This window comes from Ovis canadensis, chromosome 12 (assembly GCF_042477335.2).
Source record: "Ovis canadensis isolate MfBH-ARS-UI-01 breed Bighorn chromosome 12, ARS-UI_OviCan_v2, whole genome shotgun sequence".
NCBI classification, from domain to species: domain Eukaryota; kingdom Metazoa; phylum Chordata; class Mammalia; order Artiodactyla; family Bovidae; genus Ovis; species Ovis canadensis.
The window spans coordinates 74,091,235-74,108,648 of NC_091256.1; the positions used below are offsets into that span (position 1 = coordinate 74,091,235).

General features: G+C 43.7%; 1 long non-coding RNA gene across 2 annotated transcripts in view; it reads right to left on the reverse strand.

Moving 5' to 3' along the window:
• Nucleotides 1–372: 372 nt before the first annotated feature.
• LOC138416655 (uncharacterized) overlaps nucleotides 373–17,414 on the reverse strand; it is a 46,127-nt gene continuing 29,085 nt past the window's right edge. For both annotated transcript variants that reach the window (XR_011247795.1, XR_011247794.1), the window contains exons 3-5: nucleotides 6,550–6,631; nucleotides 5,712–5,909; nucleotides 373–1,305 (exon numbers count right to left, since the gene is read on the reverse strand). This is a non-coding gene — a long non-coding RNA (uncharacterized lncRNA). The remainder of the gene's footprint in view (nucleotides 1,306–5,711; nucleotides 5,910–6,549; nucleotides 6,632–17,414) is intronic.

The window sequence follows — 17,414 nt, forward strand, 5'->3', positions numbered from 1 at the left end:
TAGCATTAAACTTGGACTTCCCTGGTGGCTCAGTGGTAAAGAATCCACCCACCAATGCAGGAGAGACAGGAGACAAGGGTTTGATCCCTGAATTGGGAAGATCCCCTGGAGTAGGAAATGGCAACCTGCTTCAGTATTCTTACCTGGGAAACCCTACGGACAGAGGAGCTTGACAGGCTATAGTCCATGAGGTCACAGAGTCAGACATGACTTAGCGAGTAAAAAACAACAAAACATTCACCTTACTGAATGAAGACATATTGCAATAATCATAGAAGTCCTTATGCAGCAAAACCTTGAAAAAGCAATTTTTATGATAATTGATTGAGAAAGGGAAAGGATATTTCAAATTGGAAAGACAACTTAACTGGGTATGTTTCAAAGGATTTAATAAATATTTACTACCATCTTGGCACAATCTTAAGTTACCCCTACCTTGTAATTCTGCATTTCATCCCTGAATATTTACCCAAGAGAAATAACAATATACATCCACAAGAAGACATTCGAGAATGTTTATGGAAACTTTAGTCACAGCATCCCCAAACTGGAAACAACCAAATATCCATCAACAAAAGAATGGATAAATACGTTGCGGAATATTTATGCATGGAATACTACACAGCCATAAAAAGGAACAAACTACTAATATATGCAAACATGGATAAATCTCTAAAGATGTTGAATTTAAAACTCTGACACATGTAAAAGAGCTCATACTAAGTGACTGCATTTATATGAAGATCAAGAACAGATTTTTCACTATAAAGAAACTTTAACATAATTTTTTTTAAGTCTTTTATTAAGCACCAACTATGTCACAGGCACTATTTCAGGGTACTGTTCTGGTAGCATTCCAGGTGTATTCGGGGATATATTAGAGAACAAACAGAAATTGCAGCCCTTGGGGTGCTTACATCCTTGTAGGTCAGCTTGACATGTTCAATGTGAAAGGGCAAGCTAATATTTATTTCCATTGACATTGTTGATCTCCTACAAGGACTTGTCAATGCCAGGACTAGTGAGTCCTCAAAACACTTAATCAAGTGATTGGGATTGCATAGGAATTTGGTTAATAGCGCACTGAAACATTCCAATGATATTTGTCTTGCCTAGTGATAAGCAGAAGCTTGGCAGAGGGGATGGAGCACAGGCTTACTTTATCTCAGAACAAAGGCATCAGTAACTTTGGGAAACAGTGCTTTGCAAAGGACTCCCGTCCTTGGAGCCAGCCCTGTGCTGTGAATGGAATGCAGGCGCCATATCCAAGAAGGTCACAGAGTGGAGGAAGGCCGCTGTCCAGACCTGCAGGTAGAAGAGAGAGATGCTGAGTCCATCACTTGGTACTTCTCACCAGCAGCCAAAATCAGGCATCTAAAACAGGATCATTTAGCAAGGCATCTTAAGAAGGAAAGAGGTTGTAGTAGAAAACCAAAATTGCTCCAAAGTAGCCCAAGCTAGCTAATGTGGAAGTAGCCATTTTTTATAAATGTATACATTTAAATTGGGATGAGAAATTGATGAGCTAAATTGGGGAGGGGGGGGGAGGAGGTGTTTGTTTTCTTAAAGTCAGATGCTTAGAATAAGAAATTTGAGGACCTTTTCTATAAACCTTGTGGCCATCCATGGTGTATGTTACTAGTAGTGAATTATCATTGCCTCACACGCTAAAGAAAGCTTTGTGGGACTTGGGCTATGATGTCAGTTGAGGAAGTTATTATGCTCATGATGTTGAAACTGATGAGTGACACAGAAACCAACAGCGTTAATCTGGTCTCAGGTAACAAAGGGAATGTGTCTCTGCTGACGTATGTGCAGGACAGTCCACACCAGTCTTCCAGGGATTGTGCTGAAATCTTCTCTCTCATGTCTTCACCAGCCCTCCTCGCTCTACTTATTAACAATGCACTGGGACCAGAAAACGTGATGAATGAGGGCAGGATGGAAGACGTGGGTCACAGAACCCAGGACAAATCATGTGCAACTCCTCACCTCTCTCTCATTTTTATTCTCTAGTGAAGGTCAACATAGAAGGTACAAATAAACGCAAGAAGAGCCCCTTGGGGAGTGAAGGGGATATGATGGTGCTGATTGCGTGTGACGTGGCACCAGTCCTAGAAAGCAGTTTCCTTCTTGCAATACCACGTTGCCTCCCCCCTCACCCCGAAGAGCTTGGTGATGAAAATATACACACATCTATGTATAAAACAGATAACCAACAAGGACATACTATGTAACCCAGGGAACTCTACTCACTATCTATAGGTAATAACCTATAAGGAAGAGAATATAAAAAAAGAATAGGACAGAATATATATATGAAAGTCACTTAGTCATTTCCGACTCTTTATGACCCCATGGACTATACCTCATGGAATTCTCCAGGCCAGAATACTGGAGTGAGTAGCCTGTTCCCTTCTCCAGGGGATTTTTTTCAACCCAGGGATAGAACCCAGGTCTCCCCCATTGCAGGCAGATTCTTTACCCCCTTAGCCACCAGGGAAGCCCATATCTTTATATATGAATCACCTTACTGTACACATGAAACTAACATGCTGTCATTGTAAATCAACTATATTTCGATAAAAAATTTTTTTAAAGAATTGTGTAAAAAAAAAAGTACCTGAAGAGATACTACTGGGAATTCCCTGGCGGTCCAATGGTTAGGACTTCAAGCCTTCAGCTGCTGAGGACTCAGGTTTAATCCCTGGCTGGGGAACTAAGATCCCACAAGTCACAGGGTGTGGCCAAAAAGAAAAAAAGAAAGAAGAGAGATACTACTTTGTGGATCGTGTTGCCATTTGTGATTTAAGTTGAATTTCTAGCAATCTGACTTATTATAACCTCTAAATCATTCTGAGCATCATGATTTGCAAACTTTTAGCAATTTTTATACTTTCTCTACTACTGAACATGGATGTGTTAGGAGTAAAACATTTTAGGAAAACACTGCTTCATAATTTGAGAGACCTCTGGAGTGATTGATTCACTCCAAAGATATTTACTGTAGCTTTAAAATAGCCAAGCAATATGAGATGATTGGGAAAGACTGAGGGCAGGAGAAGAGGCACAGCAGAGGATGAGATTGTTGGATGGCATCACCAACTCAATGGACATGAGTTTGAACAAACTCTGGGAGACAGTGTAGGACAGGGAAGCCTGGTGTGCTGCAGTCCATGGGGTTGCGAAGAGTCAGACACAACTGAGCAACTGAACGACATAAAAGGGGATAAAAATTGCTCATGGAAATAATGTTGTAGGTGAATATTTATTGGAATATTAAATGAGAAAAAGTATAAGTTGTTTGTACAGTGTAATCCAGTGATGTGTGTGTGCACATATGTGTACATGGGCTTACATGGTATGTGTGTAGGTCTAGGATAAAGTAACACTGGTTATCTTTAAGAAGTGAGATTATACATTTAAAAATTTTATGGTTTTTGCCTATCTGCATTTTCTAAATATTCTACAAATAACATTTACTGAGTTTCATAATACAAAAGAGTTACTTTAAAAAGAAAGTAGTCATTGGATTTCCCTGGTAGTCCAGTGGTTAAGACTTTGCTTTCCAATGCAGGTGGTGTAGGTTTGATCCCTGGTGGAGGAGCTAAGATTCCACAAACCTTGAGAACAAAAAACCAAAAACATGAACCAGAAGCAATATTGTAACAAATTCAATAGAGGCTTTTGGTCCACATGAAGGAATTAAATATCTAAAATAAAATAAAAGTAAAAAATGTAACCAAATATATCTAAAAATGTTAATAAACTTAATAACATTTTTTAAAAATTCCCCATGAAAAACATTAATGGGAACAGTCTTGGTTTCACGTATTTTTGTTCTTTTTCATATCTATGTTTAGCTAAGCACATTGATTAAATGCACTTTGGTTTTTACACCTTTATAATATTTTCTGTATAAGATAACTCACAATATAAAGTAAGACTTTGCTAGACTTGGAATCTCAGGTTTGAAATCAGAAAATAAGGTCACTGTCAGGGAAAACAAAAGCAGGCAAGTCCTTTAAGCTATGGATGTGAACAAAGACACAAGGATTCACAGTAAGCTTTTCTGTATAGAGAAGTGCTTTATGGAAGCGGTTTGTGAAGCCTGGTGTGTTGCAGTCCATGGGGTCTAAAAGAGTCAGACATGACTGAATGACTGAACAACAGCATGTTTTGTAACATGGATTACAAAATTTAAGATTGTAATTTAGGATTCAAATTTAAGATTGCAAAAAAGCTTCCACCTGAGGCATCTCACCTGGAAAACCCCCGTTTCCAATTCTTTGCTCCTGGTGAGCTAGTGCCTACGCATTGAGGATAATATAATCACATTTCCAACTTCCTACTCATTCCTTAAAGGGATAGATGGAAAGTCCAAGAGTCTAAAAGAGGACAGGTTGATCTCTTTCTTTAAGATTGATCTCTTTCTTTAAGATCCTTCCTTCAGGACCTCCCTGGTAGACCAGTGGCTAAGACTTCAAGTTCCTAATGCAGAGGGCCTGGGTTCAATCCCTGGTCAGGGAACTAGGTCCCAAGTGCTACAACTAAGATCCATCACTGGCAAAAATAAAAAAATCACTCCCTCAGTTCTTACCTCTTGGCAAGATCTTTTTATCCCACCCTTAGAACTTACAGAAAAACCATAAGAAAGAATTGTAGGCTCATATGAGTTATTTTCTCTTCTAAAAAGATGATGGAGATTCCTTCGAATCCCTCAATTCTACAAATTACGGGGCAGGAGTGGGCGGGGGGAGAGAATCACACAGATACACATGAACCTTTATTTTGCCACTGACTAGTTGTGTCATGTTGGGGAAATCATCTCTCACTTGAATAATGAGACAATCTCTTTCAAACCCCTCTGTTCCCTAAGCAGAACTCTGGAAGGCTGACCTCACTCTATAGCACGTGATAGATATGTGCACTCCAGACACATAATCTGTGATGCTTAAGATGTCCTGATGCGTGTTTGCAGCTTGTTGTCCCACGTTTGCAGTTTCATTGAAGGGCTTTTTCTATTTTCTTTCCTCCAATGGACACAAATTTTCTAGTCTCTTTCAAAAGGCATCCTCAAATAGCACAGTGAAGAAGGCAGGAAACAGGGCAATAAACCCAAGGACAGAAAAGGAAAAGATCAGCAGTCATAGAAGGAAGAACAAGTGCTTGACAAGAGGAATGTGAAACCCAGAAGCCAGCCAGAAAGCAGAACGAACATGAAGTTAAGTACAGGAAGTCAACTTCGTAAACTGAAGGGCACAATAGATCTTTCTTGATGATATTAATGTGAGGCTGCTCCTTGAAACGAGAGTCAGCTCAGGCCTCTTAAAGAGTCTGGCAATTGGTGGATCTTCAGGAAGTCCATGTCATGAGATTTGTCTTCAAACAGAGCGATTCACAGTCCCAAATCTGATAGGACTCTTCCCAATCCTCATTTCACAGGTTAGCTTGAGATCTTTCTAGAAAATAGATTCCTGGAAAAAATACTGAAAATACTGAAGTTGCAGAGAAGGTCTGGGTTTGAGTCTTCATCCTGCAGATCACAAACAGATCATTTGCACACAGAGATTCAATTTCCTCATTGAGTCTGAGCAAGCTCCAGGAGATGGTGAAGGACAGGGAAGCCTGGCGTGCTGCAGTCCACAGGGTCACGAAGAGTCTGACAAGACTGAGAGACTGAACAACAAAAATGGGCAGATAAACACTACCTTGTATGCCTCCCTGAGTGGCTATGAAGGTGGGCTGAGAATCCAGTAACCAAAGTTTTGGGTTGGGCCACTGGAATCAAGACTGGCTTTTCTCCCATCCCCAGTGCTGTGCTGAAGGCAGCATTCTTGAGGTTAAGAAGCAGCGGTGACTACAACAAAGGCTGTGCTGCTCTCTACATCTGTCAGCAAGAGATCAGGCTGCAAAACATAGATCTTATGTTAGCACCTGCGTCCTTAAGTTTCAAGGAACGGGATCCACAGCTTCCTTTCCCCACATGAACCCTGAACCCCACCAGGCCTGAGCCTCAGATCCAGAACACCGCAGACCTCGGAGGAACCTTAGACAGCCACTGCCAATGTCATGACCGCTGTCCTCTTTCTGCTCCATATCGTCAGCACAGCAACCAAAGAGCCTTGTGCTTGATGAGGAGTTTTCCCAGCACTCAACACTGGGGTGTACGTGCACCACGAAGGGCTGTTTGGGGTCTTGAGTGCTTATTAGTTTAATAATTGGAACATTCATGGTGTTTCCTGCCAAGTGCCCAAAGATGTGACGTTAAAGTCTTTCCATTTGGCACTGGTGGCTCAGGAATGGAGTCCCGCTGGCGCGTGGGGCGGCCGCGGAGGAGCTGGAGGGTCACGGGGACCCCTGCTCCTGCGCCATCACTGCCCTGTCCGCCATCAGCGGACTTGCATTTCCATGTGAATAAGCCCAGGGGAAAAGAGTGCTTCTGAGTTTTATGGGTCTCTCATTCTCTTCTTTTCTTTAAAAATTGGGCCAGAAACTCTAGTCCTTTCAGCCTTCTTCCTCTCCCTGGATCCCGCTAGTGCGTATTACCGCTAATGGGGCTTCAGGCGATGCCAACTCTGAAATGAAGAGCAGGTCCTCCGCGCCGCGTCTGTGGCTTTAATGAGGAGACCTGAATGCGGATGAGAATCAAACATGCATTGAAAATTCCCCTTTCTCAGCCCGTGCTCCCTCCTCCAGCCTCACCCCCTCCAGATCCCGGAGCCCAGTGCCAGCAGAAGGTGACCTGCCAAACTGATACCCCGGGTAACTTGGGGAAGGGCACGCCTAGGGGACCCAGAAGCACTCTCTGAACTTGTTTTCTCTCTGCTCAGCAGCAGCCAAAGGAGGGGCTGCTGCGGGGGCAAGTGGAAAGGGGAACAGGGCCCACGTGACTGGGCAGAAAGAAAAGTCTGGGGGGCGGGGAGCAGGAAGTCAGACACCAGATGCAGAGTGGGGGCCTGAAAACCCATCCTTAGGAACTTCACTCTACCCCCAAGGGCAGGGATTGGGAACTTTTATGAGCTTTTTTTAATAGGAAAAAGAGCAGGAGATGGTGAGCAGCAGAGAAAACATGGGCCCGCCCCAAGTCAGCCTCGCTGGTCCCCAACCTGGCGCTGGGGTGGGGGCCCTGCAGGAACTTGCTGGAGTTTTCTGTTAGCCTCCTCTCCCTTATGTGCAAACCCACGCTTTACCTTCTGCCCAAGCAGATGAGGACTCTGGGAGAAACTGCCTGTGGAAGGGCTTTGTCAGCTCGGGCTCATCAAATGTGAGGTGTTGTGGATAATGAAAAGTCTTTTAGGCAAAAGAATTCGTTAGAAATCTGGAGACGGTAAAGCTCCTAAATAGCTAGGGAATGGGCTAGTAGGTGATGAAAGTGAGGAACACCCCCTAAACTTAGAGGGGTCCGCTAACAAAATCAATCCTCTGTATTTAAAAGGCAGGTTGTCTGGGACGAATTGAATGGAGCAACTTAGACAGTAGTTAAAGACATCGATGTTGTTACAGAGCATGTTGGCAAAGGCTCAGCCACAACATGAAGGCCAGGAAAGGGTGGCGCACGGCAGCGCTTACCCAGACCGTCCTGGGGAAATGGTGATGAGGCACCCCCACGAGGAGGTGGGCCGCTGTGGCTTCGTTCCTTTTAGACCCCACAGCTAGTGCCTGACCTTGCTTTCATGTTCACCAAACCCCCTTCTGATGGTGTCCTGACTTTCATGGAGATTTCTCACCAGGAACAAATGCACAGATCATAGAACTTTACAATTTTCTATAAGGCCAATACATTGTTTCCCTATAATTGCTTACCTGTCAGTCTCCTATGACTGATTCATATAAACCATTTCCCTCTGGGTCCAATCTGGGGCCCTGACACAATTGAGTTTTTAGACCTAGGAGGCTAAGGGAAAACTAGATCTTAGATCCCCAAGGGTCTGTCAGTGTGGACACTTTCTGGGCACCTAATTGGTATCTCCAAAACTATATCACTCCTATCTTAATGAAAACAGCTTTGAAAGCCTTCAAAGCCAACTGGATCAAGGTTATGTCTAGAGGAATGAAAAGGGAGAGAGAAATTTCAGGAAAGCCTTGTTGATAACAAACACTGGAGTAGAACTGAAGAAGCAAAAAAAATCAGGCATCGGTGAAATCACCAAGTTTCAGGAGCAGCAAACTGGGATGTGGGTCAAGAACTGGCACATTATTGAGAATAACGTAAAGATGTGATGATGGTATAATGGTGAATATCATGCCTACGTTCCTTTTCCTCCCTCCTCTACTCATTGTCACTAATCAGTGTTGGCTTTCTTTCCTTTTGAAAACAGATCAAAACCTAGAATGCTTCTCAACCCTGAACATTCCAGGAACCAAAACCTAAAATCCTTCTCAACTCTGAACATTCCAGGAACCACTCCAATAAGTAGTACCTGAGATCAAATCATGATATGTCATCTCAGAGCTAATGAATAAAGTAGGTACTCACCAGCTAGTCACTGGCTAATCATTGATAATAACCTGGGGCAAAGTAGATTAGGCAGATTCTGGACTCCAGGGGAAAAACAGCAGCCAACCTTCTCTGATATCTCATTTCCAATAAATACATAATAAAATATGGAAAATCCTCACATTCTCCGATGTGCTATGTCTGACTGTATTTCCTGTCTCATCAGTGAAAAAGGAGAGAAATTTTTGATGTAAACAGAAGTTAGTGATTATTTGAAATATATACAAACCCTTTCCATTTGAAAGTTGTCTTTCTAAGTTTAGAAATTCAGAAGGCTGTTATATGACTCTCTGATAAAGAGAGAATTTCTCCTTTTGCCTCCAATCACACATCTGTATCATTGTCTACCTCATCTAAATAGATGGGGAGCTTTGAGGGTCTGTTATGGACCCCTGCTGAGGAAAGTGACCCCAGGCTTTTCTTTCTGCCTGAATGGCTATGGTATGTCATTTGTGATAAGAGATAGCTACCCTATTCTAGCTAATTATGGCAGGAATGGAGCCCCTGTCAAGGGCCATCCAGTGTGGGACGACTCTGATGCAAAACAACTCCACGTTTGGATAGTGATGATGGTTGACATGATGTTCTTGGGGAGCAAAGAGAAGACAGGTCACAAGAGCCACTACAATATCCTGAATTATGCCAAACTGATTTATTGCTTCCCTAGATTCAATCTAGACCTGCTGTGCATCCCACTGTGAAAGTCTTGGACCAGTATGTGGGAGCCACAATGATTATGGAACTGCTGAGCACTTGGCCCTCTTCCTTACTTCCCTGTAAATGCCAACCTCAAACCTTCATCATTTACAATTTAGGTATGATTCTTTCTTGTAATCTGAAAGAGTCTGAATAATACACCATCTGTTGTGAAATTCAGAGTATTGAAAGATTTCAAAGGTTTTTTGAGATGTTTTTTGAAAACCAGAAACTATTCTGAATAATTCCACCCTACGAAGTGCATCTAATGTTTTAACCCTTATCTGAAGCAATTAAATATTTGGAAAATTAAGTAAATCATGAGAAACCTACAAATACTGATATATAGACATTTACATGACACAATATTTCATCAGCAAAGCTATCTGATGTTTTAACACTTTGAGGAATGAACAAGGACTACTTAGGCCAATATGAGCAGATGGCATGTGGTCAATATTTTCTTTTCAAATGTCTACCACACTTGTAGCTTCCTTTCCATTTGAACTGGTACACCCTGGTTCTTGACATTTCTTACTCATATCTTACAATATAGTTGTGAAAGTGAAGTCGCTCAGTCATGTCCGACTCTTTGCGACCCCATGGACTGTAGCCCACCAGGCTTCTCCGTCCATGGGATTTTCCAGGGAAGAATACTGGAATGGGTTGCCATTTCCTTCTCCAGGGGATCTTCCCCACCCAGGAATTGAAGCCGGGTCTCCCACATTGTAGACAGAAGCTTTACTGTCTGGGCCACTGGGGAAGTCCCAAAATAGTTGTAATGGCTAGTTTTCCTAATTCTAGTCTAAGTGTCCTCCAACTTGTCTTGCAATGCCAGACAAGCCGATCATCTCCTAGAACTTCATTCATGTCACTTCTTTGCTCAGACTCTCTATGGCTCCCCATTTCCCGTGGTGGCACACTTACAATCCTCTTGTTTGGTTATTAGGAACTATAATATCCAGCCTCCTTTTCCTGCCACCCCATATCCTCTTCCATCCCAGCCCAGTTGACTCTTCATGAAGATGTTCTGCTTATTCCTTTGTCTCTACCCCGACTCTTGGCATTTCCTCCCCTGGCATAGAGTTCCCCATTCATAAATCTGTCCCATTCCATCCCAAGACTAACACATGTCCCATCTTCCACACCAAGTCTTCTCTCACTGACTCCTCTTCCAGGATCTTCACAGAGTCTATACTTAAAAAAAAAAAAGTCATTAAGCTTTTGTTTATTTATCTATTACTTATTTGGCTGCACTGGGTCTTAGTTGCATCATGTGAAATCTCATTCCAGTGAACACTCTCTAGTTGTGTATATGGGCTTAGTTGCCCCACGGCACGTGTGGGATCTTAGTTCCCTGTCCAGGGATCAAACCCATGTCCCCTGCACTGCAAAGCATATTCTTAACCACTGGATCACCAGGGAAGTCCCCAGAGTGTATCCTTTTAGCTCACAAATCTACTCTGTTTTACAGCATCACTGCTTCTCCATATGGGCCAGTTTTAGCTCCTGAGCTCTTCAGGAAACGTCTTGATTTTGAGTATGAGAAAACCATTTTCTTGTTGCCATTGTATAAATATCCTGAGTGCTGCCCACCACCCCCCAGTGGCAGCTTCAGGAAATAAGATTGCATCAGGAATCCCCTTCAATCGAAAGAGAAAATGGAAAACTCATTTTAATCTCCTATAGTCAGTGTCCAACCTGCAAAATAAAATTGAGTGAGGCAGTTCTTACCACCAGAAGAGTTTCTAATACTGCTGCTATTAGCTATAAATACAATTTCCAACAAAAGCACACATAAAACCTGATGCTGTTGGAAAATAAGAACTCCCACTGGCCAGACATCAGGAATCAGACTGCGTACTAGTAAAAGCACTGAACCAGGCCTGGAGTTCAGGCATGGTTGGGCTGGGCTCTTGTGAATCTGCTGCTCACTGATATATGGCCTTGGTTAACTCTCTCAGCTTCTCTAGCTTATGCTGTCCAAAAGTAGAGAAAGTCACTGTTAGGACCTCTGAGGTTGCTCTAGTACTGCAATCCTGGTGTTTGTTGCAATACCTAGGTGTAATTTCACACGAAGTTGGAAGGAAACGGGGGGATATTTTAGAAAACAACTTGGATTGTGAAGCCAATTGCACAGTTGCCACCGCCCTTCAGCTCTTGGTCTCCCATCAGGCCAGAGAAGTGGCCTCCCCAGTAACCCACCACGGTGCCTGACTTTAGCCCCACCCTTGGCCTTGGTATAATGTTTCCCAACCACTACCTAGTTCCTGTAAAACTTGCCAGTTGACTTAAAAGATTGTCTTATGTATGTGCTTTCTTTTCACCTGGTTAACCTTGAAGTTTAACCCAATTTTGTTTTGCTCCTTTTGTTCTCAGCTGACCGTTGGACAGTTTAAGACTCTTGGAGACTTTTATTTAGCTGGACCTGGATTGTTCTGTCCTAGGAGCTGTCCCCCTCCCCCACCCCACGTGCTCCTTCTCGTCTGGGCCACAATCTCTCTCCCTTTCTCTGGTGACACTGCAGAACCCCTCTGGAGCTACAGTGTAAAAGCACAGATCTTGTTCCATGAAGTTTAAATTCCACAAGGAGATTATCAGAGAACAGAGCAGCTGAATGACTAAATTCTAACTCAGCGGAGATATGAAATTTGGCACTTTTCCCCTTCTGGTTAGCAGCCCCCAAAGCCATTCTAACTGCAGTAACATGAATGACACCCCTACTTCTCAAGCTTATGAAGCCTTCCTCAAAAGCCACTACCAGGCCAGCATCGTGTGCAGACCTGCAGGCTCCTGGGGGATCAACCTGATGATGCCTTAGAGAGCACCAGACATGAGGATACATCTTAATTTCAGGCATCCCAGGTTCACTGCAAACATGGATTTGGTGACCCAAAGCCCAGCTGGAGTGAGAGTGGGTGCTCTTGAGAAGTGCTGCTCTGAGCCAGGTATTCCTGCAACAGTCAACCTGGCTTGGAGAAAAGGCTGGAAGGGCATTTAGGCCTCAAGAAGTCAGTATCAGGGACTTCCTTGGTGGTCCAGTGCTTAGGAATCCATCTCCAACATAGGGAATATGAATTCGATCCCTGGTCAGGGAATTGAGATCCCACATGCAATGGGGCAACTAAGCCAGCACGCCACAATTACTGAGCATGCGCACTCTGGAGCCCACGTGCCACAATGAAGAGCCTCCATGCTGCAAGGAAAGATCCCACATGCAGCAGTGAAGAGTCTGCATGCTGCCACTAAGACCCACGCAGCCAAAAATAAATGAATTGAAAATTCAAGAAGTCATTGTCAATAAATAAATAACACTTGCTTGATTTCTGTGACATAATACATCTTCTTTGAATAAGGGATTCTCTTTACTAAAATAAAACTAACCAAGAGAAATAAGCAAAGGGAGACCTTCATGGTCAGTATAAGTTGGCTGTCAGATAATGCTGATTAATAGTAAAACGTTACAGCCTCCCTCTGAAGTTGGAGTAGGTGCTGCTGAAAATCACAGCTGTGATCATCTGATACAACAGATTTTGGAAACTAGTGGCTCAGTACAGCTGGAGCTCAGGAGATGTACCGGAGAGAAGCAGGGGCTGGAAAATCAGGCAGGTGTAAGCCATGCTGATATTTTGTTTTGTCCTACAAACAATTAGAATCCAATTAGAAGGTCAGATCCGATTTGTATATACCTACAGTAAGGGTCTGTGCTACTAGATAATCCCAAAGCGTTAATTGCTCAGTAGTTGTCTGGCTCTTTGTGACCCTATGGACAGCAGCCTGACAGGCTCCTCTGTCCATGGGGTTTCCCAGGCAAGAATACTGGAGTTGGTAGACATTCCTTTCTCCGGGGGATCTTCCTGACCCAGGGATCGAACCCAGGTCTCCTGCATTGTGGACAGATTCTTTACCATCTGAGCCACCAGGGAAGCCCCCACTTAATACGTAGGGAGGGAAAAAATGTACCTATCATATATCTACACCAACATCAACTGAAATCCTCTTGCTAGTATCCTAAGAACAAAGAAGTTCCAACAACTTCTGTAAATCTCTTTAAAAGGTGTCTTAGGAGCACTCATATAAGCCTGAACCCAGAAAGGCAGATATGCCAAGCACAAGTTGCTTCACCCCATCCTTTGGCTGTAATATTTAGGCTACTAACAGCTAATATTTATTTAGTAATCTGTGCCAGACACGTTGCTAAGCATTTGACATGAATTACTCAACCAAGCATCAAATAATCCTGGAAGCAGGTACCATAATCTAGCTGCATTTTACTGATGAGAAACAAGCCTGAAAGTGATCAGGTAACTTGCCCAAGGTCACCCTGCAAATAAGTGGCAGAGACAGAACTCGAACTTCTAACTACAATACCCAACTACTATGCTGTCTGGCCCATGGCAGACATCACCAATCAATCACTGAATTCTTTCTCACTCAGCCCAGACTGGGCTTCTGGACTTCTTTTAGCAGAGTGCTCTAGAAAGCTGTTATGGATAGATCAGAGTTGGCACATGATATGACTAATTGCTGTCTTTGGCATATGTGCTAGTTATATCATCTCAGATTCAGTACTGTAAGCCTGAACAACATCAAAAGCTGACCTATCACCAGAGGTTGTATTTTGATGCCTTTACTTGGAGTTTTTACATTAGAAGTTCCCGCTATACTGCTTTTTCAAGCTGATTCCTATTGGTCAATGTGTTAGTAAGCAAAAGTGACAGAAGGAATTCAAGCCATCCAAAAGCCATCAGTATGAGTTTGCTGCCCATATGAATGCCTTTGATGAGTAAACTGTAGAAGGGATTCCAGAAAGAGACTATGGTTTTATGTGACAGTTCTATATATCTGGATTGTTTGAATTAACGTATTGATAGAAACTAGAAGCATTGTTGAAGACTCAGAGTTGATTTGGCTTTGGGAAAAGGGTAGTGTATTTCCAAATATCTTCTATAACACATTAAAGGTACCTCTACATTCCATGTCCTGTGCTTAGTCGCTTAGTCGTGTCTTTTTGTGATCCTATGGACTCCAGCCTGCCAGGCTCCTCTGTCCTTGGAGATTCTCCAGGCAAGAATACTGGAGTGGGTTGCCATACCCTCCTCAAGGGAATCTTCCTGACCCAGGGATTGAACCCACGTCTCCTGCATCTCCTGGATTGGCAGGTGGGTTCTTTACTATGAGCACCTCCTGGGAAGCCCTTAGAAATGTTCAGTTCAGTTCAGTCACTCAGTCATGACCGATTCTTTGCGACCCCATGGACTGTAGCACACCTGGCTTCCCTCCCAGAGCTTGCTCAAACTCATGTCTATTGAGTCGATGATGCCATCCAACCATCTCACCCTCTGTCGTCCCCTTCTCATCCTGTCTTCAGTCATTCCCAGCATCAGGGTCTTTTCCAATGAGTCAGTTCTTCACATCAGGTGGCCAAATTATTGGAACTTCAGCTTCAGCATCAGTCAGGACTGATTTCCTTTGGGATTGACTGGTTTGATCTCCTTGCAGTCCAAGGGACTCTCAAGAGTCTTCTCCAACACCACAGCTCAAAAGCATCAATTCTTTGGTGCTCAGCTTTCTTTATGGTCCAACTCTCACATCGATACATGACTACTGGAAAAACCATAGCTTTGACTAAATGCACCTTTGTCAGCAAATTAATGTCTCTGCCTTTTAATATGCTGTCTAGGTTGGTCATAGCTCTTCTTCCAAGGAGCAAGCATCTTTTAATTTCATGGCTGCAGTCACCATCTGCAGTGATTTTGGAGCCAAAAAAAAAAAGTCTCTCACTGTTTCCATTGTGTCCCCATCTATTTACCGTGAAATGGTGGGACCAGATGCCATGATCTTAGTTTTTTGAATGCTGAGTTTTAAGCCAGCTTTTTCACTCTCCTCTTTCACTTTCACCAAGAGGTTATGTAGTTCCTCTTCACTTTCTGCCATAAGGGTGGTGTCATCTTCACATCTGAGGTAATTGATATTTCTCCCGGCAATCTTGATTCCAGCTTGTGTTTCATCCAGCCTGGCATTTGGCATGATGTACTCTACATATAAGTTAAACAAGCAGGGTGACAATATACAGCCTTGACATACTCCTTCCCAATTTGGAACCAGTCCATTGTTCCATGTCTGGTTCTAACTGTTGCTTCTTGACCGGCATACAGATTTCTCAGAAGGCAGATAATGTGATCTGGTATTCCCATCTCTTCCAGAATTTTCCACAGTTTGTTGTGATCCACACTGTCAAAGGCTTTGGCATAGTCAATAAAGCAGAAGTAGAAATTTTTCTGGAATTCTCTTGCTTTTTCAATGATCCAACAGATGTTAGCAATTTGATCTCTGGTTCCTCTGCCTCTAAACCAACTTTAGAAATGTGAAGACCTGCCAAAGATCACAACTAGCTGATGATCTGCACAAGATCTGAGTTCATGCATCTCTCAAAAGCCCTGGCTCTCTCTCTATCCCATCAAGCTGCTTCTGGGAGGACCTGCCCATGCACTGCTGGGAAAGACAGAGAGAACACTGAAGACCAGGCAAAGGGATCTGAGTCTGTCATCATCTCCGGAATTTTCAACCCTGGCTACACATCAAACCCTTCTGGGAAGGTTTAAAGCACACACACATGTGTGAGCACACACATGTCAGGACTATCCCCAGAAATTCTGTAATTGCTCTGTGATAGGATCTAGACATTGGTGTTTTTCTTTAGAAGCTCTCCAAGTCATTCTAAGGGGCAAGCAGGGCTGAGAACCATCAATTTTCCTTGTGCCTGGCCCTTTAAGTTAGTCTAAAGCACTCAGGCCTGCAGGGAGGCAATCTGGCTCAGTTCCTTCCTTGCCTGTTTCTCACTGTTTTTCTTGTTGTTGTTATTCCTCTTGGACCTCAGGGCCTGTGCTGCCTGGGACAGAAACACCCCATTTCCCCTCAGGCTTTGGAACCCAACCCTGTCCTCCGCTCCAGACAAGGAGGAACCATAGGAGCAGGACACAGGCAGGAGTGCTATGTCCTGAAAGCCAGTGGTGCTGGGGCTCCGGGAATCTCACAGACGGATGCAGGATATGAGGAGAGGGGAGGGGCTCAAAGGGAAGGCAGAATTCAATCCAGGGAGAATCTTTCAGAGTCATCATCAAAACAGAGGACCCAGGCAAGGAGAATTCAGGAAGGAGATCCAGGGAAAACAGCGCTGAGTTCAGGAAGCAGAGCCTGGAGAATTCTCTGAGATGGGGATACCACCCACAGCTGTTGCTTACTTATCAAGAGACTATGACCCAGAGTGGGTGAGGTCATCTCAGGGCCTGGCCTGGGCCTACCTGTTTACCTGCTTAACCTTAGGGAATCTATGTGCTGTTATCCATGCACTGCCTCACCGTTGGATAAAAGATCTGGCTGAAAGGACAAGGCAAGCGAATAAGGGATCCTGAAGCAGAATGTCAGAAATGAGCCAATCTGGAGATGTCTGGTCTCTCGATGAGTCTGGTCATGGTTGATCTTGCTGACTTTCTATGGAGAGTTACCTACATCAGCTCCACCCAGACCTAGCTGAGAACTTAGAAGACAGATATAAACCTACTTTGGGGCTTATTTTATCGTGAGAACTGGTTTTTTGCTGGCAGTTGTGAGCAGGCCAAGGAGGGCTCCACCATTGGAGGGCTCGGATTGGCCATGCCCTTTCCAGGGCTAGAATTCAAGTCATTTCTTTGAGTTCATGGCTTCCTGCTGAATTTCATCCTCTGTGGTTCAGTTGCCTTTCATTCCTAGCCATGTTTTAAACTAATTAGACCCTTCCTATCTGCGAGCAGCCAAGCCAGGGAACAACAGAGACCCCTGAGGGGTAGCTAGTCCAGTCCTTCCCAAACCTGTTCATCATCAGAGTCTTAAAGACACAGATTTCTTGAAGGGGATTTACTGAATGAGAACCTCTGGGGGTGTGTGTCCCCACTCATCTGCCAAATTTCTCATCCAAACTTACACCCACCTCAGTTAGCCTGGACCAAGGAGAATCCTCCTTCTGTAGGCTGAATTCACAGCTGCCTTTCATCCCTGTAAATGAATGCTGCATGTGATCTTTGATTCAGGTGCAAGTCCAGTACACAGGAAGAGTCAATAGCTCTGACAAATACTCAGATAGCCAACAGCCATTTGCCTCACTTCCTCCTAAATCATAGCTTTTTGCCATTAACTCTACAGTAGAAAAGTGGTCAAAAGCATTTAACTACCCAGCTAC